Source organism: Nomascus leucogenys, chromosome 18 (assembly GCF_006542625.1).
Source record: "Nomascus leucogenys isolate Asia chromosome 18, Asia_NLE_v1, whole genome shotgun sequence".
Classification (NCBI taxonomy): domain Eukaryota; kingdom Metazoa; phylum Chordata; class Mammalia; order Primates; family Hylobatidae; genus Nomascus; species Nomascus leucogenys.
In genome coordinates this window covers 58227969-58254619 of record NC_044398.1, presented here as the reverse complement: position 1 = coordinate 58254619, position 26651 = coordinate 58227969, and the positions used below count along the sequence as shown (strand labels likewise).

Here is a 26651-nt window from a genome sequence, read left to right as displayed (position 1 = left end):
GGAAACCAACTCTCCCACACCGTCTATCCCACTCTTCCCTCTAAACCTCTAGTGCAGCTTTTTAAAGGCATCCTGTGCAGCCTCCAACTTTGGGGAAAGAGAATGCCCAACTCCCGCTCTCCAACTACCCGTACTGCCTTCTGCCTTTTCCTGTGGTCGCCTCCAAACTCTGCTTCCCTGGTATCCCCGGCCCGACCTGGAAGCGAGCGCCCCCGGCTGTTCGTGTCAGCCCCTCGGCGCCCGTTTGCAGGGAGCTCTGGCTCCTCACAGGATCCAGCTGCGGTTCCCATCCGTCCCCAGCCCTGCGGGGCACACGCGCGCGTGCACACGCACGCGCTTATACTTCAGCTCACACTCGCGCGTCCTCACTCCCTGCACCCCACCCTACGCGCCGCTCCTCCGCGGGGTGGGGGGTGGTGGGGGTGACGTCAGAACTGCAGTCCAGAGGAGAGCGGCTGGAGAGGGCTGCGCGCTCCTCGCCCAGCAAGCGGGAGGCGCACTCGGGCCGCCGCCGCTCCCGCGCTCCTCCCTCTCCTCTGCACCCACTGTCACGCTACCCGCCCGCGGGGGAGCCTCGAGAGCCTCCAGGTGAATTGAAAGTCGTTTCCGGGGGAGGACGGAGAGGGTGCTGCAGTCCTGGCATGCCCTGAAACTGCAAGTCGGGCAGAAACGACCCGGCGGAGGATCAGGGCGCACAGCGCCCTGCGCAGCATCCCCGGGCTGCCAGAAGAGTCCACCACTCGGCGGGCAGCCGGGAGCGGCGTCCGGACCTCGGCCCCAGACTCGGGCCCCCGGCACGCTCGCCCGGGAGACACCCCTTCCCCCTCTTGCGCATTTCGCAGCTGCGCTGGTGTGGGGCATGAGAGCGAGGTGGCTCCAGGTCTCCGCGGAGCAGCTGCCAGTGGGAGAGCGAGGAGAGGCGAGGGGGCGGCAGCCTCGGCCCGAAGTAAGTGCAGCAGAAGTTTGCGTCGGTTGCCCCGCTGCTCCCCCAGCGCGAGTGGGAGGCACATCTCCCCTCCTTGGATAAGGAAACCGAGGGCAGACTTACAAGGGAGCCTTGCGCGGGAGAGCAAGTGGGCGTTTCGAGAGAGGGCAAGGACCCCCCAACAGGAGGGCCAGGCCGGGAGGGGTCCCGGTGCGGTGATGCGGTGCCTCCTCCCAACTGGGAGGAGGGACTGGAGAGGAACCGGACCCCGGGGATCTCAGAAAGGGAGGGATGTGGGGAGAGTGAAGGTGGAGGCAGTCACACCTATCCTGGTGACCTTGGCGTGCCCCCCTGGAGTGGCGAGCCAGGGGCTTACATAGGCGCGACTAGGATGTTGCCTCGTTTTTCACTCGGGTCTGCGAAGAGGGCATTGCTCTTTCTGAGGGCTGGAAGACAGGGGCAAGGGGAGGGAGAACCGGCCCCGAGACGGGCTGGAGGGTGGGGACACTGGGGAGTTTGGAGCTGGGGGTTCGGAGTGGGAGGTTTGGGTCTTCTGAGACGCTCCAGCCTCTACGGAGGCGGTAGAGGTCGAGGGAGGAGGTGAATGTGACGCTTCGGGTCGCTACAGTTGATGTTGGGCGCCTTTGGAACCTGGTCATTAATTCTTGTCATCTGGAGGCTTCGCGGAGGGCGACAAAGCCTGGGAGCAGGGTGACCCCCCCAGCGGCCGGCCTTCCGGCTGGCTGCCCTCCCCGACCGCCGCTCTCCCCGCGCCGCTGCCGGTCCTCCGAGACCCCGGACTGTCCTGAGCTGCTTCGAGGGCGGGCGAGACCCTGTCTGTTCAAAAGAGAGCCTCGAGACCCTCGACATTCTGCTCACTTCTTTTCGGGAGCATGCTCAGCTCTTTTGGGTTCTCTCCTTCCTAATGGGATTCACCCAAGGAGGTTTTCTTCTTTAACTGACCCTACTTCTAATAGGGGAAAAAAGTTCCTGGCATCTGCGCTCGTCCTAGGGTCAGAGGCCTGCAGAGGGCAGGCGAGGACGGCGTGGGCCAGCTCGCCTAACCTGCTCTCACCTGGGGAGGGTTCTCAGGAATTTGATATTAAAGTTGATGAAACAATCCTAGGAAAGTGGCGAAGGCATCTTCTCCGAGAGTAGGAGTTTCTGTGCTTAGGGAATGGAAATCCCACTTAGCTTCTGATACCAAGGCTACACTTCGGAGAGAGAGGGAGATAGTTAATTCAAAACTGATGCCATTGAGTTGAAGACAAAAGTCATTTGTAGTGCATCCTGGTCACCCAATTTCACTCCATTTCTCCGAAACACTTTATGGGGCCCAACTATGTATGTGCCAGACGTTGTGCTAGATGCTCCTGCAACAGAGATGATTCATGTGTGGTCTCAGCACTTTGGGAGCTTACAGTCTATGCTAGCAGTGGTTTGGAAAGAAGGTGAAGATACTTGCTCTACAGGCAAGGGCAGGTGCTACCTGGTTTTAACCACAATGACTCACACTCGCAGCCCATTAAGACGGTATCCTCCTTGAAGGCGGGATACTGTCATTCATCTTTGATTCCCAGAGACCACCACTGCACCTGCACATAGTAGGTCATCAGCAAGTACTGTTAAATGAATAAATGAATGCATGAATTATGCATAGTTAAAAGTAACCTAAGGAAAGCTATCATGCTAGGGGAACATGTCAAGAAGAGACTGAAATAAAGGGAATTGGAGAAGGCAAGAGGGAAGAGAAAATAAGGTTCATGAACATTCGAAAGTATATATCCTTAAACAAGTGTTTGTTTTCCATCTTTATGCAATGGAAATTACCAGCACCCATCTCCGTTCTCTATGAAATACGTGCATCTCTGAACACTTAGATTGTAAATGCCATTTTTGGAGCGAGTCTCTTACCATCTGGTTAACTTACCATCCGGAGATCACAATGCCCTTCTTCTGTGGCTGTGTTGATAATAAGATGATTGGAATGTGTCTAGGTAGTGAGGCAGATGGGTGAAAAATACTTTAGGATTATAAGAATTCCTTCACGTATCTAATAATATTTTGCTACTAAGGGATGAATTTGTACCCTTGTGCTTTAAACGTACTTCATTTAAACCTGATTAAAATATGCATATATTGATTTTACTAGTGAAGATTAAACACATATATGCAAGACTTTCCTTGGTTTTATTAATTGAGCCCAAGTTACTATTGCACTACGGTAGAAGGTGATAAATTCCAAGGTGAGTAATAAGGATTCCACCCCCCTCCACCCCCTGCCAAATTTAGTTTCATTATTCATTATTTCAGAAAACTAAGGCTTCATAGCTTTTTAAAAGTGTACAACAAGGCCGGGGACAGTGGCTCACTCCTGTAATCCTAGCACTGTGGGATGCTGAGGTGGGCAGATCGCTTGAGCTCCGGAGTTTAAGACCAGCTTAGGCAACATGGCAAAACTTGTCTCTACCAAAAATACAAAAAAAAAAAAAAATTAGCTGGCATGATGATGTGCACCTGTGGTCCCAGCTACTTGGCAGGCTGAGGTGGGAAGATCGCTTGAGCCCAGGAGGTCAAGGCTGCAGTGAGCTGAGATTGTGCCACTGCACTCCAGCCTGGTTGACAAAGTCAGACCCTGTCTCAAAAAAAAAAAAAAAAAAAAAGTGTACAACAAAACTACTTACTTTTGCACTGCTTTTTCAGTGTTTATCAATGATAATTATAACTCAGTAATTTGAGTCAAGAGTTTATAGGCATTAATACTGGTTTTAGTTTTTGGAAACTTTTCAGTGCTATGTGATTTGGGGCCGTTTGTAGAATATTTGTAAATTTTATTTTCTCTACTTACAAAATGAGATTATTGTAATTACATGATTTAATTAGGTACTGAAAATCAAAATATGTTGATGTAGAGCATTGCTTTGTTTGGGGCTTTGTATTCTGTCATTAATGTCATTAATTTAGTATACCGACACTGAGAAGCAATTTGTAATTTGTGAATAGGAAAAAAATAGTATATTTTCCATTATTGAGTATCTTGCAGATATTTAAGACATCAAAGCTCTAGGAAGAGTATTGTGATTGTGGATAATTTATGGTGGCTCAAAATTTATATTGTAGAAGTAAATGTAAAGAAATACTAAAAATGGTAGCGAAATGTTGGAATTCTTTAACCAAACATTGAGATGTTTCTTCTGTGGTAGATATTTGATTTGGATTATTTCCAGAACTGCACTGTTAGGTCAAATGACAATTTGAATGAGTCTTGCAAATTTGGCAAGAAGCACACTCTAGGAGGCAGAAGTTTATTTTGGAAATTTAGTTAAGGGACAGAAATGCTGAGGTTATAGGAGTGTGGGGTCATAGATTACCGAGTTTAGAAAGTATCTGGCCTCATTTTGCAGATGAGAAAACTGGAGCCAAAATAGTGAGGGTCTACATTTCCCAGGATCACATTCAAATGCATGAGTCCCTTATGTTGCCCACCGTAGGCTTGAGAGAAAATCACACACTAAGGATACCTAAACCCAGGGGCAGTCTAGTGGATCGGCTATCCTTTTTTTTTTCTTTCTTTCTTTTTGAGACAGGGTCTTGCTCTATCGTCCAGGCTAGAGTGCAGTGGCGTGATCTCTGCTTACTGTAGCCTTGACCTCCTGGGCTCAAGCAATCCTCCGATCTCAGCCTCCCAAGTAGCTAGGACTGCAAGTGTGCACCACCATGCCTGGCTACTTTTTGTAGACACAGCCTCCTGCCTCAGATTCCCAAAGTGCTGGGCTTCCAGACATGAGCCACTGCACCTGGCTGGGTGTGCTATCCTTGAATTTGTCTTTTTTCTCATTCTATCCAGCTCACACTCTCCGGTTGCCTCCGTCTCTGAGAGCGGTCTCCCATGCCAACCCCTTACTTTCACTGCTCCTGCTACCTGATCAGGTCCTTCTGAGGACAGGGCAGCAAAGGACTTGGTTGGGGTCCTGTGGCTCCCAGCCTCAGACACAGGCCTGGTCCTAGGCAGAGCTGTGAAGTCAGTGAAGCTTGGACTGGGTGTTCCCCACATCTTCTTTCCTACATGTGGACACCAATGTACATCAAAGAATCATAGTTTCAGAGCCAGAAGGGACTGCGAAGACCATCTGGTTCATTTTAGAGATGAGGGAACTTGGGCCCAGAAAAGGTTCTGTAGTGTTCATGACACAGCCATGGTCAGGATCTCCAGGGTGGTGTTGGTGCTCCTTTTGACTGCTTGTGCTCTCTTCTCCATTGGATGGTGCTGGCATCTGATCACTCCATAAAGTGAGCATGTGGACTCTGGAAGGAGGCACCTGTGTCAAGTTCCAACCCTGTCTCTCCCCACCTATGCAACTATGGGCAAATTAGTGAAGTTGTCCAATACTTCCCTTTCTTTTTCTTTTCCTTTTTTTAGAGACTGGGTTTCTCTTTGTCACCCAGGCTGGAGGGCACTGTTTCAATCATAGCTCACTGCAGCCTCGAACTCTTGGGCTCAAGTGATCCTCACACCTTGGCCTCCCAAAGTGCTGGGATTACAGGCATGCGCCACTGTGCCCAGCCATCTCTTTATTAATAATTTTTTATTTGTTTTGTTTTATAGCTTAATATAATTGTTTTTCCTCCAGATCATAAGTTTTAAGAAAGGAAGGAACCAAGTGTTTCTTGCTTACTACATGTCTAAGACCTAGCATACTGTTTGGCACACAATGGACACTTGATGAAAATTTGTTGAATAAAGGAATGAATGAATAAAAGAATGATTGAGTGAAGTACGCATCACTTAGATAGAACTGGAATCTTAATCATGAGAGCCACAGCCTTCTAAAGATTCTAACTCTGAAGCACTGTTTCCTTTGCTAACATTACTTTCTGGATAGATGTAACTCTAATATGCCTGCCCCCTGCTTGTCTCACTTATTCCTTCTCTCAGTAAGTGGCAGCCCCATTTTTGTGATTACTTGAGCCAAAAACCTTGGAGTCATCCTCTCACAGAAAGCATTCAACCCATTAACCATTCCTGCAGCTAGGCCTTCATTATATAATCCAAATCTGACCAGTTATCACCACATCCCTTCCTGGCAGCCGAGACCAAGCTGCCATCATTTGCCTGAATTATTGCAGTGACTTCCCAACCTCTCTCTGCTTCCATCCTTGTACCACCCCCAAAGTCTAGATTCCATACACAGCCAGAGCAATACTGCTAACACATAAGGCAAATAATGTGACTCCTCTGCTTAAATTTTATAATATTTTCCCATTTCTCTCATAGTAAAAAAAAAAGCCCTTACAATTACAAATAAGATTCTACATGATCTACCTGCTCTGACATTCTGATTTCTCTACAACTTCCCTCTTTAATCATCATGCTTCCACCACACTGCCATCTTCCTGTTCCAATAACACACCACACTTGCTGTCATCTAAGTAACCTTGAACTTATCTTTGAACTTCTCCAGATAACCTGCTTGACTCCTCCACTTCCTTCAAATGTTTTCTCAAGTTCATCTTTTCAATAAGGTCTTTCTTGGCTACACTATTTTAAATTACATCCATCTAACATTCTATCCTTTTTTGCATCAATTTCCCTTTTAGCTCTTTGGCTATAAGAAATTCCATACATTTGATTCACTTCCATCTTTTGCTTCTCTCCCCTACTAGAAGGTAAACTCCATGAAGGAAGAGATTTTTTTTTTCTGTTTTGCTCATTTCTGAATCCCTAGTGGCTAGAAAAATTCCTACCCCATAGAAGGTAGTCTGTAAATATTTCTTGAATAAATAAATGGGAATAAAATAGTACCTATATCATAGGGTCTTGTTACGATTAAATGAAACCATGCACATTGAGTGTTTAGCACAGTGCCTGGCACTTGGTACATGTTTATTTAGTATAAGACATTACTATTATGGTGTCATCTCAGTTCTCCTGGCCTTTTAGTCCCTCTTTTGGCCAGAATTGTGGTCAGAAGCAGAACTCTTCTAGAATCCCTAATACTATTTTTGGAAATGACTTTGAAGAAGTCCCAATGGCTGTTTACATCTGCTGCTGAAGATAAGTAGGAAATAAATGCGGTTATCTCTCCAAGATATGGCGTAATCCTTTCTGTGAAATAATTTCTATCTTAGGGATGCTGGAAGGTTGTGGTTGTGCATTTCATCCTCAGGGTGAGAGAGCCACATTCTCTCATGATATCCATGCAAGTCCTCCTCAAATGGGTTGGCCACCTGTGTTGGTTTTTCACAACTTTCCTGTCTCTCACTTTTGGGTTTGCCTCTTGCTGGTCTTAACATAACCGTTCTCACTGATGGCCTCCTGAACCAACAAAGTTTAGCTGGAGGAGTTATGAGGTCGTATCAAGTAACCAATGAAGCATTACATGAACAAATAAAAAATAAAATGACCCCTGTAAAGCCCTCCCTAGGGCTAGTAATAACTTATATAAATAGCCTAAATAAATACTTCTTAATTGCTTAATAATAGCCTGTAGCTATTTAAATGCCCTGTTGTCTGGGTTGATAGGATATTTTCACAGCTTTACCAGGACATCGTGAGCAGATATTGCGTGTACGTGTTAAAGTTTAGTATCTTATTACATTTATGTATAAATTAGCATACTATACAGCTTGTAATTCCTACTAGCTCAAAGCAGTCAAATTTTAGGAGTTGACTCCACAAATAGCACCTTCAGTCCTGAGTGTTTACATTGGTTTTGCTTTACCAGAGAAAAATGTCATGCTGTGCCCATTTTTCACGCTAGAAATAGAAAGAGAGCCTTGGGTTTAGTACTTGTAGGTTACCAGGTCTTTTCTTAGCATGCTCCATGACCTTGTCCAATTTCCATTAGATTACTGTGGCTTTTCTGGAGCCAGGAAAAGTTACTACAGCAGCAAAAATGGGGCCAACAACCTTGAAGTGCAGCATATCTATGAGAAATTCGTTTTCTTGTAACTGTAAAAGAGATACAGATAGAACAATTCTTTAGGGAAGTGGGAGAGAAGAGAAGAGAAGAAAAGAGAAGAGAACAGAGAACTTGGGGTGGGTGGGAGGAATTTGGACTCCAGATATAATCATACAATGAGACAATGAAATGAAAGAGGGAGTGACTTTCTAAACAACTGGGGTACACATTTTTTTTCTTTTGCCTAGTTCATAAACACATTTTATTCTGAACATTCTTCATAAGTAGGTTGTTGGGAAATATTTTCTAATAGAAACAACATTATATGTGGAAGGTAGGTTTCCAGCTGCCTTGGGGAAACCTATTTAATTTATGGCTGAGCATTCAAAAATAATACTATAGTTTGCTTTTTCTTTTTTTTTTATTTTTTTTTATTTTTTTATTTTTTTATTTTTATTATACTTTAGGGTTTTAGGGTACATGTGCACAATGTGCAGGTTTGTTACATATGTATCCATGTGCCATGTTGATTTCCTGCACCCATTAACTCGTCATTTAGCATTAGGTGTATCTCCTAATGCTGTCCCTCCCCCCTCCCCCCACCCCACAACAGTCCCCGGAGTGTGATGTTCCCCTTCCTGTGTCCATGAGTTCTCATTGTTCAATTCCCACCTATGAGAGAGAACATGCGGTGTTTGGTTTTTTGTCCTTGCGATAGTTTACTGAGAATGATGTTTTCCAGTTTCATCCATGTCCCTACAAAGGACATGAACTCATCATTTTTTATGGCTGCATAGTATTCCATGGTGTATATGTGCCACATTTTCTTAATCCAGTCTATCATTGTTGGACATTTGGGTTGGTTCCAACTCTTTGCTATTGTGAATAGTGCCGCAATAAACATACGTGTGCATGTGTCTTTATAGCAGCATGATTTATAGTCCTTTGGGTATATACCCAGTAATGGGATGGCTGGGTCAAATGGTATTTCTAGTTCTAGATCCCTGAGGAATCGCCACACTGACTTCCACAATGGTTGAACTAGTTTACAGTCCCACCAACAGTGTAAAAGTGTTCCTATTTCTCCACATCCTCTCCAGCACCTGTTGTTTCCTGCTTTTTTAATGATGGCCATTCTAACTTGTGTGAGATGGTATCTCACTGTGGTTTTGATTTGCATTTCTCTGATGGCCAGTGATGATGAGCATTTCTTCATGTGTTTTCTGGCTGCATAAATGTCTTCTTTTGAGAAGTGTTTGTTCATGTCCTCTGCCCACTTTTTGATGGGGTTGTTTGTTTTTTTCTTGTAAATTTGTTTGAGTTCATTGTAGATTCTGGATATTAGCCCTTTGTCAGATGAGTAGGTTGCAAAAATTTTCTCCCATTCTGTAGGTTGGCTGTTCATTCTGATGATAGTTTCTTTTGCTGTGCAGAAGCTCTTTAGTTTAATGAGATCCCATTTGTCGATTTTGGCTTTTGTTGCCATTGCTTTTGGTGTTTTAGACATGAAGTCCTTGCCCACGCCTATGTCCTGAATGGTATTGCCTAGGTTTTCTTGTAGGATTTTAATGGTTTTAGGTCTAACATATAAGTCTTTAATCCATCTTGAATTAATTTTTGTATAAGGTGTAAGGAAGGGATCCAGTTGCAGCTTTCTACATATGGCTAGCCAGTTTTCCCAGCACCATTTATTAAATAGGGAATCCTTTCCCCATTTCTTGTTTTTGTCAGGTTTGTCAAAGATCAGATAGTTGTAGCTATGCGGCATCATTTCTGAGGGCTCTGTTCTGTTCCATTGATCTATGTCTCTGTTGTGGTACCAGTACCATGCTGTTTTGGTTACTGTAGCCTTGTAGTATAGTTTAAGGTCAGGTAGCGTGATGCCTCCAGCTTTGTTCTTTTGGCTTAGGATTGACTTGGCGATGCGGGCTCTTTTTTGGTTCCATATGAACTTTAAAGTAGTTTTTTCCAATTCTGTGAAGAAAGTTATTGGTAGCTTGATGGGGATGGCATTGAATCTATAAATTACCTTGGACAGTATGGCCATTTTCACAATATTGATTCTTCCAACCCATGAGCATGGAATGTTCTTCCATTTGTTTGTATCCTCTTTTATTTCATTGAGCAGTGGTTTGTAGTTCTCCTTGAAGAGGTCCTTCACATCCCTTGTAAGTTGGATTCCTAGGTATTTTATTCTCTTTGAAGCAATTGTGAATGGGAGTTCACTCATGATTTGGCTCTCTGTTTGTCTGTGATTGGTGTACAAGAATGCTTGTGATTTTTGTACATTAATTTTGTATCCTGAGACTTTGCTGAAGTTGCTAATCAGCTTAAGGAGATTTTGGGCTGAGACAATGGGGTTTTCTAGATATACAATCATGTCATCTTCAAACAGGGACAATTTGACTTCCTCTTTTCCTAATTGAATACCTTTTATTTCCTTCTCCTGCCTGATTGCTCTGGCCAGAACTTCCAGCACTATGTTGAATAGGAGCGGTGAGAGAGGGCATCCCTGTCTTGTGCCAGTTTTCAGAGGGAATGCTTCCAGTTTTTGCCCATTCAGTATGATATTGGCTGTGGGTTTGTCATAGATAGCTCTTATTATTTTGAGATACGTCCCATCAATACCTAATTTATTGAGAGTTTTTAGCATGAAGGGTTGTTGAATTTTGTCAAAGGCCTTTTCTGCATCTATTGAGATAATCATGTGGTTTTTGTCTTTGGTTCTGTTTATATGCTGGATTACATTTATTGATTTGCATATGTTGAACCAGCCTTGCATCCCAGGGATGAAGCCCACTTGATCATGGTGGATAAGCTTTTTGATGTGCTGCTGGATTCGGTTTGCCAGTATTTTATTGAGGATTTTTGCATCAATGTTCATCAAGGATATTGGTCTGAAATTCTCTTTTTTGGTTATGTCTCTGCCAGGTTTTGGTATCAGGACGATGCTGGCTTCATAAAATGTGTTAGGGAGGATTCCCTCTTTTTCTATTGATTGGAATAGTTTCAGAAGGAATGGTACCAGTTCCTCTTTGTACCTCTGGTAGAATTCAGCTGTGAATCCATCAGGTCCTGGACTCTTTTTGGTTGGTAAGCTATTGATTATTGCCACAATTTCAGAACCTGTTATTGGTCTATTCAGAGATTCAACTTCTTCCTGGTTTAGTCTTGGGAGGGTGTATTTGTCGAGGAATTTATCCATTTCTTCTAGATTTTCTAGTTTATTTGTGTAGAGGTGTTTGTACTATTCTCTGATGGTAGATTGTATTTCTGTGGGATCGGTGGTGATATCCCCTTTTTCGTTTTTTATGGCATCTATTTGATTCTTCTCTCTTTTCTTCTTTATTAGTCTTGCTAGCGGTCCATCAATTTTGTTGATCTTTTCAAAAAACCAGCTCCTGGATTCATTAATTTTTTGAAGGGTTTTTTGTGTCTCTATTTCCTTCAGTTCTGCTCTGATTTTAGTTATTTCTAGCCTTCTGCTAGCTTTTGAATGTGTTTGCTCTTGCTTTTCTAGTTCTTTTAATTGTGATGTTAGGGAGTCAATTTTGGATCTTTCCTGCTTTCTCTTGTGGGCATTTAGTGCTATAAATTTCCCTCTACACACTGCTTTGAATGTGTCCCAGAGATTCTGGTATGTTGTGTCTTTGTTCTCGTTGGTTTCAAAGAACATCTTTATTTCTGCCTTCATTTCATTATGTACCCAATAGTCATTCAGGAGCAGGTTGTTCAGTTTCCATGTAGTTGAGCGGTTTTGAGTGAGTTTCTTAATCCTGAGTTCTAGTTTGATTGCACTGTGGTCTGAGAGACAGTTTGTTATAATTTCTGTTCTTTTACATTTGCTGAGGAGAGCTTTACTTCCAACTATGTGGTCAATTTTGGAATAGGTGTGGTGTGGTGCTGAAAAAAATGTATGTTCTGTTGATTTGGGGTGGAGAGTTCTGTAGATGTCTATTAGGTCCACTTTATGTAGAGCTGAGTTCAATTCCTGGATATCCTTGTTAACTTTCTGTCTCGTTGATCTGTCTAATGTTGACAGTGGGGTGTTAAAATCTCCCATTATTATTGTGTGGGAGTTTAAGTCCCTTTGTAGGTCACTCAGGACTTGCTTTATGAATCTGGGTGCTCCTGTGTTGGGTGCATATATATTTAGGATAGTTAGCTCTTCTTGTTGAATTGATCCCTTTACCATTATGTAATGGCCTTCTTTGTCTCTTTTGATCTTTGTTGGTTTAAAGTCTATTTTATCAGAGACTAGGATTGCAACCCCTGCCTTTTTTTGTTTTCCAGTTGCTTGATAGATCTTCCTCCATCCCTTTATTTTGAGTCTATGTGTGTCTCTGCACGTGAGATGGGTTTCCTGAATACAGCACACTGATGGGTCCTGACTCCTTATCCAGTTTGCCAGTCTGTGTCTTTTGATTGGAGCATTTAGCCCATTTACATTTAACGTTAATATTGTTATGTGTGAATCTGATCCTGTCATTATGATGTTAGTTGGTTATTTTGCTCGTTAGTTGCTATAGTTTCTTCCTAGTCTCGATGGTCTTTACAATTTGGCATGTTTTTGCAGTGGCTGGTACCGGTTGTTCCTTTCCATGTTTAGTGCTTCCTTCAGGAGCTCTTTTAGGGCAGGCCTGGTGGTGACAAAATCACTCAGCGTTTGCTTGTCTGTAAAGTGTTTTATTTCTCCTTCACTTATGAAGCTTAGTTTGGCGGGATAGGAGATTCTGGGTTGAAAATTCTTTTCTTTAAGAATGTTGAATATCGGCCCCCACTCTCTTCTGGCTTGTAGAGTTTCTGCTGAGAGATCAGCTGTTAGTCTGATGGGCTTCCCTTTGTGGGTAACCCGACCTTTCTCTCTGGCTGCCCTTAACATTTTTTCTTTCATTTCAACTTTGGTGAATCTGACAATAATGTGTCTTGGAGTTGCCCTTCTCGAGGAGTATCTTTGTGGCGTTCTCTGTATTTCCTGAATCTGAATGCTGGCCTGCCTTGCTAGATTGGGGAAGTTCTCCTGGATAATATCTTGCAGAGTGTTTTCCAACTTGGTTCCATTCTCCCCATCATTTTCAGGTACACCAATCAGATGTAGGTTTGATCTTTTCACATAGTCCCAAATTTCTTGGAGACTTTGTTCATTTCTTTTTATCCTTTTTTCTCTAAACTTCCCTTCTCTCTTCATTTCATTCATTTCATCTTCCATCAGCGATACCCTTTCTTCCAGTTGATCGCATCTGCTACTGAGGCTTCTGCAATCTTCGCGTAGTTCTCGAAACTTGGCTTTCAGCTCCATCAGCTCCTTGAAGCCCTTCTCTCCATTGGTTATTCTAGTTATCCATTCTTCTAATTTTTTTTCAAAGTTTTTAACTTCTTTCCTGTTGTTTTGAATTTCCTCTCGTAGCTCAGAGTAGTTTGATCGTCTGAAGCCTTCTTCTCTCAGCTCATCAAAGTCATCCTCCATCCAGCTTTGTTCTGTTGCTGGTGAGGAACTGCGTTCCTTTGGAGGAGGAGAGGTGCTCTGTTTTTTAGAGTTTCCAGTTTTTCTGCTCTGTTTTTTCCCCATCTTTGTGGTTTTATCTACTTTTTGTCTTTGATGATGGTGATGTACAGATGGGTTTTTGGTGTGGATGTCCTTTCTGTTTGTTAGTTTTCCTTCTACCAGACAGGCCCCTCAGCTGCAGGTCTGTTGGAGTTTACTAGAGGTGCACTCCAGACCCTGTTTGGCTGGGTGTCAGCAGCGGTGGCTGCAGAACAGCGGATTTTCGTGAGACCACAAATTCAGCTGTCTGATAGTTCCTCTGAAAGTTTTGTCTCAGAGAAGTACTGGGTTGAATGAGGTGTCAGTCTGTCCCTACTGGGGGGGTGCCTCCCAGTTAGGCTGCTCAGGGGTGAGGGACCCACTTTAGGAGGCAGTCTGACCATTCTCAGATCTCCAGCTGCATGCTGGGAGAACCACTACTCTCTTCAAAGCTGTCAGTCAGACAGGGACATTTAAGTCTGTGGAAGTTCTTGCAGAGTTTTTGTTTGTCTGTGCCCTGCTCCCAGAGGTGGAGCCTACAGAGGCAGGCAGGCCTCCTTGAGCTGTGGTGGGCTCCACCCAGTTCGAGCTTCCTGGCTGCTTTGTTTACCTAAGCAAGCCTGGGCAATGGCGGGCGCCCCTCCCCCAGCCTCGCTGCCGCCTCGCAGCTTGATCTCAGACTGCTGTGCTAGCAATTAGCGAGACTCCGTGGGCATAGGACCCTCCGAGCCAGGTGCGGGACACAATCTCCTAGTGTGCCGTTTTCCAGGCCCGTTGGAAAAGCGCAGTCTTAGGATGGGACTGACCCGATATTCCAGGTGCCGTCTGCTTCCCCTTTCTTTGACTAGGAAAGGGAACTCCCTGACCCCTTGCGCTTCCCGAGTGAGGCAATGCCTCACCCTGCTTTGGCTCGCGCACAGTGCGCTTCACCGACTGTCCTGCACCCACTGTTAGGCACTCCCTAGTGAGATGAAACCGGTACCTCAAGCAGAAATGCAGAAATCACCCGTGTTCTGTGTCGCTGGGGCTGGGAGCTGTAGACCGGAGCTGTTCCTATTCGGCCATCTTGGCTCCACCCCCTATAGTTTGCTTTTTCATATGGGAAAATGAGTGTTAATTTGTAATTAATAAAATCTTAATTGCCATCATGTTACACCATGAAGGTTCAGGTTGGGCATTTTTGTAAGTAATCTCTTCCTTGACTCCTTGTTAGTTTACTTAACAGAACAGGAGAATACAAACACATAAATATATTGTATTTTGTATGTGTATGGTACATATATAAAAATATCTATATAATCACTCTACTGAATAGACAATATCGAATCCACTTTATTTGCCACTTAAAAAATTAACTTATAAATAATATTAAGTTAATAAAATGTAGCCTCCCGAGTAGCTGGGACTACAGGTCCATGCCACCTCGCCCGGTAATTTTTTGTATTTTTAGTAGAGATGGGGTTTCACCGTGTTAGCCAAGATGGTCTCAATATCCTGACCTCATGATCCACCCGCCTCAGCCTCCCAAAGTGCTTCTGGTTGCCTTTTTTTTGCCCTCTGCATTCTGGTCCCTTCGGCTCCTTGATGCAAAGTGTGACCAGCCCTCCCCCTAGTGGTGATTAGAACATCTTCCCTCCATGCCCTGGTTAATGCCAGGAACTTGTTTTCATCTGCTACAGTCCTGGCACGTGGGCTGGGCGCTTCTCCTTCTCAGCAGTCTCCAGAGATCGGGAGTGGAGACCCTCTTGGCAGTCACCTATATGTATAGAGCAGATGTCCCAGCAAAGAAAGTACAGTGTGGGAGTTGTGGAGGGAGGATCAGAGAGAGTCACCGAGTCTGAAGTTTCTTTTCTTCGCAAGAACGGGACATTGCCCTATGTACTTCCTGATCTGCCCCTAGCTTTATATCATGGCGTTCCATCTGCAAATTCCCTGTGGACTAAAAATCTGATTGTAAGTTTCTTCCCTGCTCTCTGATTTCTGAAAAGTACAAAGACGACAGGATTTTCGGAAGGTTTTTATTTAGAGATACGCTGGCTCTCTGCAGTGGAAAAAAAGCCCTGATTTGAACTGTTTGCCAATTTCTGTATCGTAAATATTTCTGCTGTGGCCAATTACAACATGACATCAACTGACTTACAAAACTCTTAAAAATTTAACAGTTGGCTCTTGTGAATATGTACAAACTGGCGCCCATACTGCACTGTTTTCACCGCTAACAATGATGTAAAAGAAAGGGTATGTTTTCCTCTTGTTCTTTCTCCTCCTCCTCCTTCCCTTTTCTTCTTGGTAAATGTAGAGAAAAGGTATAGATCAGGGGGTCAGCAAACTTGTTCTATAAAGGCCCAGAGAGCAAACACATTTTAGACGTTGCAGTCCACACTGATTTTTGTCACATATTCTTTTTTATTTTTAAAAAAGTCATTTGAAAATGTAAAAACTACATTTTTGTTTTTGTATTGTCAAAGAGCAATACAAAAACAGGTTGAGAGTTAGATTAGGTTTGTGGATATTCATTTGCTGATTCTTGGAATAGAACATCAGGGTGGGTCTTTGGAAACCGAGGACTGTTGTAATATATACAATATACTATATATATATATATATATAATATATATGTGTGTGTACTATATATTATGCACACACATACACATATATGCATGTATGTGTGTGTGTATATATATAGATATCTATCTATCTATATATATATAGATATATAGTGAGCTCAGTGGTGAATAAGGAGAAATATGACCTCAGGGTTTCTTTTTTCTTTCCTTCTTTCTTTTTTAAAAAACAGCTTTATTGATATATAATTCATATAGTATAAAATTCATCCACTTAAAGAGTATAGTTCCGTTTTTAAAAACAAATTTATAAGGTTATGCAACTACCACCACTATCTAATTTTGGAACATTTTCATCTCCCCTAAAAGAAACTCCCCTACCTATTAGTTGCGGTTCCCTTCTTACCTTCCAGCCTGTCAGCCCCTGAAAACTGCTCATCTACTTTCTGTTTCTATGGATTTGCTGATTTTGGACATTTCATATATATGGAATCATAACGGTATTTATCCTTTTGTGATTGGCTTCTTTCACTCTGCATAATGTTTTAACTGTTCATCTGTGTTGTAGCATGTGTCAATAATTCCTTTCTTTTTACTGCCAAATAAAAGTTCATTGTATGGAATACCACATTTTATTGTCCATTTATCAGTTTATGGACCTCTAGGTTGCTTCCACTGTTTGGCTATTATGAATAATGCTGCTATAAAGACTAAAATACAAGTCTTTTTATGGGTATATGTCTGTATTTCTCCTGGATAGACACCTAGTAGTGGAGTTATTGGGTGATATGATAACTATGCTTAGCATTTTAAGGAACTGTCAAACTAGTTTCCAGAGCAGCTGCATCATCTTACATTCTTGCCAGCAATATGAGGGTTCCGTTTTCCTCACATCTTTGCCAATACTTAACCCTTTTTTTGAGTATAGTCATCTTTCTGGATTTGAAGTGGTATCTTGTGGTTTTGACCTGCATTTCCCTAATGACTAATGAGGTTGGTATCTTTTCATGTGCTTATTGGACATTTGCGTATCTTCTTTGGAGAAATATCTATTCAAATTCATTGTTAACTTTTAAATTGGGTTGTCTTTTTATTATTGAGTGAGTTGTGTTCTTTATTTTAGGTACAATTTTCTTGCAAAGATTTTCTCTCTTCCTGTAATTTTTCTTTTCAGTTTCCTGATGGTTTATTTTGCAACACAAAAGTTTTAATATTTTGATGAAGTACAATTATCTGTTTTTTTTGTCATTTGTGCAACAAATGCAGATTCATTAAGATTTATTCCTGTGTTTTCTTCTAAAAGTTTTGTAATTTTAGCTCTCTCTTAATTTGTCTACACTTTATTTTAAGTAAAGATTTTTGTATATGGTGTGAGGAAGGGATTCAACTTTATTTTTATGCATGTGGATATTCAATTGTCCCAGCAACATTTGTGAAAAGTAATCAAATTTTCTTGATAGCCTTGTTGAAATCAATTGACCATAAATGTGAGGGCTTATTTATAGAGTCTTAATGTTATTTTATTGATCCGTATGTTTATTTTTATGCCAGTACCACACTGTCTTGGATACTGTAGCTTTGAAATAAGTTTTTAAATTGGAAATTGTGAGTTATTCAGCTTTGTTCTTATTTTTTAAGATTGTTTTGGCTATCTCAGTACTTGAGTTTCCACATACATTTTAGGGCCTGCTGCTTATCAATTTCTGCAAAAAAGAAAAAAAAAGAGAGAGAGAATGCCAGCTGGGGTTGTGGTAGGAATGGTGTTGAGTCTGTAGATCAATTTGGGAAGTAATGTCATCTTAACAATATCAATTCATTTGATACATGAGCATGGTATGGCTTTCCATTTATTAAGTTCTTAATTTTTTTCAACATTGTTGCATAGTTTTAAGAGTATACATTTTACATATATTTTATTAAATTGATTTTTAAGTATTTTATTTTAAATGCTGTTGTAAATGGAATTGTTTGCTTAATTTGATTTTTGAATTGTTCATTGCTAGTATATGAAAACACAATTGCTTTTTTTAATATTGGTCTTGTGCTCTGCAACCTTGCTAAACGAGTTTATTTGTTTTAATAGCTTTTTGGTAGATTTTTAAAATCATTTTCTCTATACATGATCATGTCATCTGTGAATAGAAAGTTTTATTTATTTCTTTCCAATCCAGATGTGTTTTTCTACCTCCCTCCCTCTTTACTTCCTTGCCTAATTGTCCTGGCTAGGTCCTGTAATACAATGTTAAACAGAAGTAGCAAGAGTTAGAAGTAAAAGCACCCAGTCTTTCACCATTAAGTATAATGTTAGCTGTAGGTTTTCCACAGATACACTTTATCAGGTTGAGGAAGTTCTCTTTCTCTTCCTACTTTGTTGAGTGTTTTTTTATCATGAAATGGTATTAGATTTTTTGAAATGCTTTTTCTGTATCCATTAAGATGATTATTTGATTCTTATTCTTTATTCTATTAATATTACATATTAATTAATTTTTGATACTAAACCAACCTTGCATTCTTGGGATAAATTCCACTTGGTTATGTTGTACAATCCTTTTCATATGTTGCTGGACTTAGTTTGTTGAGAATTTTTGTCTATGTTCATAAGAGATATTGGTCTGTAATTTTCTTGTGATATTTTTGTCTGTTTTGGGTGTCAGGATAAAAGTGACTTTCTCCTTCTATTTTTAATTCTTAACACTGCTGTTCAGGCACTTTTGGAACATGTAAGGTGAAGGGAAGAGAAGGAAGTCTAGGGCTGATAATGAGTTCCAGTCAGCAGTATGGAAGAGGGGAGGAAAACCCTAAATAGATTCTATAGAGGGCCAAAGATTCTTGGCTGCCACATGGACACCAGGCAGGGACCTGTTATTGGGTATACCCTATGTAAAGAATGTGTCCTATTCTGTTCTTTTTATACACATATTCATTCAGAATATTTATTGATCACCTGCTATCTAATAAGAAGTAAACTTATTACCAAAAAGTTTAAATAGACCTGACTCCTGTCCTATGACAGCATATAGGTTAAAGGGGTAGGAAGACACAATAGAATAATTACAAGCTAAATGTAAAATTACAGCTATGATTTGTATGATGAAGGGAAGATTCCTGGTGCTGTGAGAGCCTATAATATAGGGGTTTGGTCTGGTGTTCTGGCGGTGGGAATAACATACCCCAAGTCCCTGCTTTAGGAAGAAGTGATGGAAGGCCAGTGCTGGGGGAGCACAGAGAGCAGGAGGAAGGGAAATAATGGGAAGGAGAAAGTAAAAAGAACCAGGCTACCTGGAGCCTGGAAGTCTGGTGATAGGCCCATGTCATTATCCTCAGAGCAGTGTGTTTTCACTTTTAAAATGTCTGTTTCTGAAGAACTGGGGACCATTGCCTAAATGAAATAACCCAGAAACAGAAAGTCAAATACTACACTTATAAGTGGGAGCGAAACAATTGTCACATACAGGGTGGAATTGTAGACACTGGAGACTCCAAAAGATGAGAAAGTGTGAGGGTTGAAAAATTACCTGTTAGGTACAATGTTCACTATTTGGGACATGTGTCCACTGAAAGTCCAGACTTTACCACTGCACAATATATCCTTGTAAGAAAACTGCACTTGTACCTCCTAAATCTCTAAAATAAATAATTTTTTAAAGGCAACAGTTAAAATGCCCTTGTCTGGATTCAACAGTCTTATTTTGGTTTCAGGTTTTCCTTCAAGAAGGAAATGTCATTCACTATTTCTGCTCTTTCCATTCCAGTTTTTTACATTTTTGAGACTCAAAGTGGAGGCAAGAGAGAAATGGAATTGAATGAAGGATTTAAAAATTGCTTTCAAAAGGCCAATCATAGAGGGAAGGAAGGGAGAAAAGCAGGGTGTATTAGTCCGTTTTCACACTGCGATAAAGACATACCTGAGACTGGATAATTTATAAAGAAAAATAAGTTTAATGGACTCACAGTTCAATGTGGCTGGGGAGGCCTCACAATCATGACAGAAGACAAAAGGCACCTCTTACGTGGCAGCAGACAAGACAGAATGAGAACCAAGCGAAAGGGGCTTCCCCTGTAAAACCATCAGATCTCATGGGACTTACTTATTCACTACTATGAGAACGGTATGGGGGAAACCACCTCCATGATTCAATTATCTCCTACCAGGTCCCTCCCACAAGATGTGGGAATTATGGGAGCTACAATTCAAGATGAGATTTGGGTGGGCTCATAGCCAAACCCTATTACAGGGTTAAGTTTATTGAACAGCAATAGAAGAAGGAGGGTACACACATCTGTCTGGTCCAATCCCCTAATTTTACAGGTGGATGCCCTGAGGCTCAGAAGCACTGGGTGACATCCTGGCTCTCAAAGCTTGAGGTGACAGAGCCAGAGAGGGAGCCTCAGCTTCCTGGCTTCCTTTTGAGTGCTCCTTCCTCTGACCCTCACTCTTCCCCAAGCTGAGCTCTGAAGGACAGGAAGAGTGAGGGGAAGACGCCAAGTAGAGGAGGCCCGATATGTACAGGCCTTGAAGCAGTCCTTGCGGAAGGCCACTCTGGTTGGAGCACCGTGAGTGACCAGAAGACGGTGAGAAATGCAGTGGAAAAGTTAGGCAGGGCCTTAAATCCTCAAAGAGGAGTGCAGATTTATTCTAAGGATGGTATGAGGAGTTTTACAGGGGGACTAATGCAAAAAACATATATGGATTAAGAAGATGACTCTTGCTAGTTTATGGAGAATGGATTAAATGGGGCCAGACAGAGGTGGAGAGTTGAGGTGGGAGTCTGTGGAAGGCAAAGTGGTGAGAAGTGGACAGACTAGAGCTTTGTTTTGGAGTTCAAATTGCCAGGACTTCCACATCACCTTTAAGGCATTCCTAAGAATTTCAAGAGGAAGGTGGCTATGCCTAGACTAGAGAAAAAGGGCAGTGTGGATCCTCCTCTAGGCAGTTGGGTTATTCCAGAAGCAGATGTGTTGGCTCTTTCTGAAGCTCTGGAAAAGTGTAAAGTTTTCTGTTGAGGTGTTCATGGCTTACCCTCCAGATGTTTTGACTGGCTGTTGCCCCACCAGCCTGCGGCCACGTGGCGCTTTGGATATCTCCTCTCAGGTATTCAGCTATAGCAGTAGTGGAGGAAAATTCTCCAAGAAATAAAAACTTTCAGGTGGGTGCAGTGGCTCACACTGGTAATCCCAGCACTTTGGGAGGCCGAGGTGGGCGGATCACTTGAGTCCAGGCGTTTAAGACCAGCCTGGGCAACATAGCAAGACCTTGTCTTTACAAAATATTTTTTAAAAAATTAGCCAGGCATCATGGTACACACCTGTGGTCCCAGGTACTCAGGAGGCTAAGGTGGGAGGATTCCTTGAGCCCAGGAGGATGAGGCTGCAGTGTGCAGAGAGCACGCCACTGCACTTCAGCATGGGTGACAAAGCAATACCCTGTGTCCCCAAAAAAAAAAAAAAAACAGTAAAGAAATAGAAACTTCCTTTCATCCAAATGTCCCTCCTTCTTTCCTAATGGAAAAATGGTTACCTATTCTTCAAAGCCTTCCTCAGATATTAAGCTTTACTACGAAACTGTGAAGACTTGTATTTATACACAATTATATGGCATTAATTATGCTCATCTAACCCTTTTTACTATGTCTGTATGGTCCTTATTACACCTAAACTGTTATCATTTTTTCTGTTTAACTCGGAGATACAAAGCCTAGAGAGATGAAGTAACTCACCCAAGGTCACAGGCAGTCGGGGCCCACAGTCTGAAAGCTTAGCCATTGTGCCATGTTGTCACTAGCTGGGAGCTCTCTGGGCAGCATTACTGATTTTCTCTTGCTTTCAACACAACTCTGTTATGTCACACTTTCCCTATTATGTGAAGAGTTAATTATCTGATTTTCTTCTCTGGTTGAAAGTGAGCAAATTGAAGGTAGGAACTGTGTGTTACTTATTTTCATATTCCAGTGTTGGATGGATAACAGATGCAAAGTGAGTAAATGAATGACTAAAGAACATGAATGAATGAAGGGATGACTCAGAGAATAACTGAGAAAATAGAGTGGCAGGTGTGGGATGGGGCCTTCTGTTACCTTATGCAGACTGCACTTTTTCTAGGCCAAGGAGTCCCTGAGCTGCATTACAATTCAGGCCAGTGTAATTTCTGGCTTTACCATCACGTAATTTAAAATTTTCCATCAATCCTTTGGTGTGTTCTCATCAAATAATGCTGTTCTCAGTTAAACAGTTGAAGAAGCTCCCATTCTGGCAGGTATTATACTCTTTAACACAGTTTCTCTGTTGTCACCAAGGACACTTCTGCATCTGATATTGATTTAAATTTCAGTTATGAAGGTCTTGAAGATGACTTTGTAGATAATGAAGATTGTATTGGCTCAAGAAACTAACAATGGAAAGAATATAGTGCATACTTGTTCATCCAATCCGAGAAACAGAGTAGCCTCGTTGATAAGCAATTTACAAAGCATTTTGTTCTCTGCTGATACAAAGTTGAAACATAGTGGGTGCTCTATTTGGTGTCAAATGTTGAAAGTATTTTTGGAAAATTCATTATATTTTGGAGACAGTTCAAGTTGTGTTGAACTTTTACTCAAATAAAGATTTGTATAGCTGTGCCTTGATTTTGCAAAATTTGTTTTACCAAAATCTGAATTGCAGAATAGATACATTAGAAACAAATGCCATTACAAAATAATCTCCAGGTAGTTCATCAAATAACTATGGAATGGGTACAATGAGTATAGGGAACCGGGTCACCATCTATCCGTCTTATTCTCTAGGGCCTGATCAATAAAGCAAACCAATGAAGCAAGATTGCTAGCCAGATAGAAAACGAAAAGAGTGATTTTGCTTTGTAGAGTCCTCTGTGCACATCCTTGTAAAATCTACATTAAAATATATGCTTTAGGCTTCATCAAAAGTGAGACTATTGACTCCTATTCTTTATCTAGATGTAAGCACCACAAGCTCAGATGTGCGTACAGAAGGAGTGAGGCACCAGATCTTCTGGGCCATCTCCAATACCATGTGCTTGAATATGGATGAGGCTGGCAGGCTGGTTCCAGAAAGAAGACATTATAGGTGGAATGATGTTCCCTTAACCCCAGAAGATGTCCACATTCTAATTCCTAAAAGCTGTGACTATTTTACCTCCCAAAGCAAAAGAGAGTTTGCAGATGGGATTATATTAAGAATCTTGAGAAGGGGTTGATCAATGCCTTTGATTATCTAGGTGGGCCAGTATAATCACAAGGGTCCTTACAAGAGGGAGGCAAGAGGGTCACAGAAGATGTGATGATGTAAGCAGAGTTCAAAGTGATCCACAGGGCAAGGAATTTGAGCAGCCTCCAGGAGACAGAACAGGCAAGAAACTAGAGTCTCTTGGCAGACAGCGTGGTTTTGGTCCATTGAGATTTCTGACCTATAGAACTCTAACATAGTAAATTTGTGTTGTTTTGAGCTATTAAGTGTGTGATTTCTTACAGCAGCAATAGGAAATTACTATAGAAGGTTTGGGGACCTGCATAGATGTGCTTATTACAAGGGAACAAGAAACAAAGGAGAACCTTCTGGGTGTCATCACAGCAAGTGAAGGACAAAATAACCCTGTTCACCAGGAAAGCATGGTCCAGTTCATGTCAAGCTTCAACAGATGAAATCAACCACCTTCCTCTCCTGGGGAAGATGAGTGAGAGAAACAGAAGCTAATTAAGGTGTCTCAGTGGAGAGAAGTTTAACTCCAGGAATTAGAGGCTCACACAACCCTTGAAGGATGGGAAACCAAGCCTGGTATGATCACTTTCAGGAAATCTAAAGTGTGGGAATTGCAGAGAAACATGCTCCCTAAGTGAGTCACAGGAGGATGCCAAAGTCTATAGTCCAGACTCCACTTCTGTTGCCTGTCTGCAGGCATTGTCAGAGAATGACTTTCACCTTCCAAATCTCATGTGAGACATTCTCGGTGGTGGACTCTTCTAGTGACCCCACAGGCAAGGAAGAAATGTAGTTTCTAGGCTTCACTCCTCTAAAAGTCAAGGGCCAAACTGTACAGGGTATCAAAATACCTGGCACAGAGGTGAAGAGAAAATTATGGTAGAAGTTTGCTTCTCTGTAGTTTTAGGGTGGAAGGTAGAAAGAGGAACATAAGCATCTCTCCTTACATCCCTAGCCCTATGCTCCCCTCACCTGCGTTCCCCTCACCAATAACTTAGAGTTTGCCAAGACGGGGAGATGGTCTTAGAAATGGAGAAATAACTTAGTATGATAGTCAGCAGCAAGCCAAGATGTTCATTGACTTGGCTACCATTATAAGCCAAGTCAATGAACATCTTGGCAAACTCTGAGTTATTGCAGAGCAGTGCAGTCAACTCAGCACAGAAAAGATAGGAGACAGATGTGAAATTGAATATTTGTGGATACATTTTAGATGATTGTGCTGTAATTTAACTATAACTTAACAGGTATCTATTTTGAACCTACTTTATTTCAAGGGCACTTTTTTTTAAGCTTTTGACAAATAATTTAAGCCAAATTAATATTCATTGCAAACGTCAGGAGCAGTTGAGTTTTCATAGAGCCTTTGAACCTGTTTATGGGAAAGATCAAGTGTTATCATGCCATTAGTTCTACTTTTTAATACAGGATAAAGTTGTACATGTCACTGTTATCTAATTACTAATAGCTATAAATACCAGTTAATTAAATAATGCAGGAATAGAATAAATTTACTATGCCATGTTTCTTATTGCTCTTAATCAAGTATTTTTAGAAGATTTTCATATTACCTCTTTTCAGTTTTAATTGCCTCTTAAGAAGACAGAATTGCTTCTGGTATACCCGAAGCAGCCAAGGGGGTGGAGCTGTTAATGTGTAATGCAGCTTGCAGGCCTTTGGTTCAGTGTGGAGTCTCAGAGGGTGAAGGTGTAGAATGCCAGATCAAGGTTTCAAGCCATGAACTAAGAGTATGGGAAAGAGCTGGGGAGGAGTATGTTGTGGATGAATTGAGGTATTAGAAAATAGGAGTGCAGGTTGCAGATTACTAGGAAACCACTAATACAACTGTTTGAAGCTATCGTACCTGCTCAGTAGCCAGGATGACTTTTTCAGGCCCATTCAGAGTAGGTTTTGGTTTGGTAACACTGTTTTCACTTGACTTTTTGCTGCTATCATACTGAGTTATTTCTCCATTTTTAAGACCATAAGGCCAATATCAAGAGCTATTGCTTTCAGCTCCTAGTCACTAATCATTTCAGTTTTGTCATCAGAGATTTTGTTTTTATACTTCCAATGGATTAGTTCAGTTTCTAGCTAGGCAGACTGTCATGGACCAAAATATAGGTCCAAATACTGTTCTTCCCTGAAAATGCATGTTAGAAAATATTCTCATGGTCCTTTTGGTGTTTACCAGCTTCTTTGGAATAATAATTTAAATTGTGTTGACCACTCTACACATCATGTTTTCAGTTAATATAGAAGTTATGCTCCAAAATAGTCAATTTCTAAGGTTTGGTTTAATTTCTTTGTGTCTTGGGAGCCTATGTTGATTTGAATGGTGATATTATTATCATTATTAGCTATCCTTACATAAGACCACCCAGTAAAACTTTTTGGTATCTGTAATAAAGTTTGACTTTAATTTTTGCCAAAATATGTGATGTAATTCTGGAGTTGAAGGCATCCTAAAAAAGAGTCAACTTAGATTACTCTATGCCGCAGCAACATAATGCTTCAAGATCACCTATTTCCACCTCTAGACAATTTCATTTATAACCTTGACTTCAAACCTACTTCACATCTGTTTAGCTCAGAACTTTCTTCTGAATTCAAACTTGCTTATACACTTTTCATTTTAGGAACCCCATCCAGCTGTTTCCTAGGCACCTCACCTTTAATATGTGCAAATCTGAAATTATTAGTCTTTTTTCACTCCACCAGAACTTCTCTGCCTTCTATATTTCCTGGCAAAGGGATTGATGCCAGCTAGTTGTCCAAGTTCAGTATCTGAACATATCCTAGACTTCTACATTTTCTCCATATCCAATCAGTTGCTAAGACCAACCTCCTAAATACATATTTCCCCTTCTCTGCTATCCTGTTTGTTATTATATTGCTGAAGCATTCATGATGTTTCAGCTGCAACTATTGCAATAACTTGCTTACTAACCATTGTCTTAGGGCAGCTTCCACAGAAATCAAACCCTAAGAGGAATTTTTGTGCACAAGTAATTTATGAAGAAATTGCTCCCAGGATAGACTCCTAGGAAGTGGGGGAAAGTAGAACAGGGGAGGAAGAGAAGCCAAGCAAGGAGGAGAACTTGGGCAAATTTCTGCAGAGGGTAGCTTCCATCATATCCTGCAGGCAGGGCGACACTATGACTTTGGTGGGGTCCTTCCTCAATCAATCAATTGCAACTTGGACTTACCTGAATATGCTATGCTGCCTCAAGACTCCTGCCTTTTCTTTTTATTATTATTATTATTATTATTATACTTTAGGTTTTAGGGTACAGGTGCACAATGTGCAGGTTTGTTACATATGTATCCATGTGCCATGTTGATTTCCTGCACCCATTAACTCGTCATTTAGCATTAGGTATATCTCCTAATGCTGTCCCTCCCCCCTCCCCCAACCCCACAACAGTACCCGGAGTGTGATGTTCCCCTTCCTGTGTCCATGAGTTCTCATTGTTCAATTCCCACCTATGAGTGAGAACATGCGGTGTTTGGTTATT

At 41.7% G+C, this 26651-nt stretch overlaps 1 protein-coding gene across 1 annotated transcript in view; it reads left to right on the top strand.

Annotated features, from left to right (window-relative positions):
* The first annotated feature begins 438 nt into the window (after positions 1-438).
* The window catches only part of KIAA1217 (KIAA1217 ortholog), an 872441-nt gene continuing 846228 nt past the window's right edge, over positions 439-26651 (top strand). Inside the window, exon 1 of the mRNA XM_012502786.2 lies at positions 439-946. The gene's annotated coding sequence lies outside the window, so the exon portion shown is untranslated. The remainder of the gene's footprint in view (positions 947-26651) is intronic.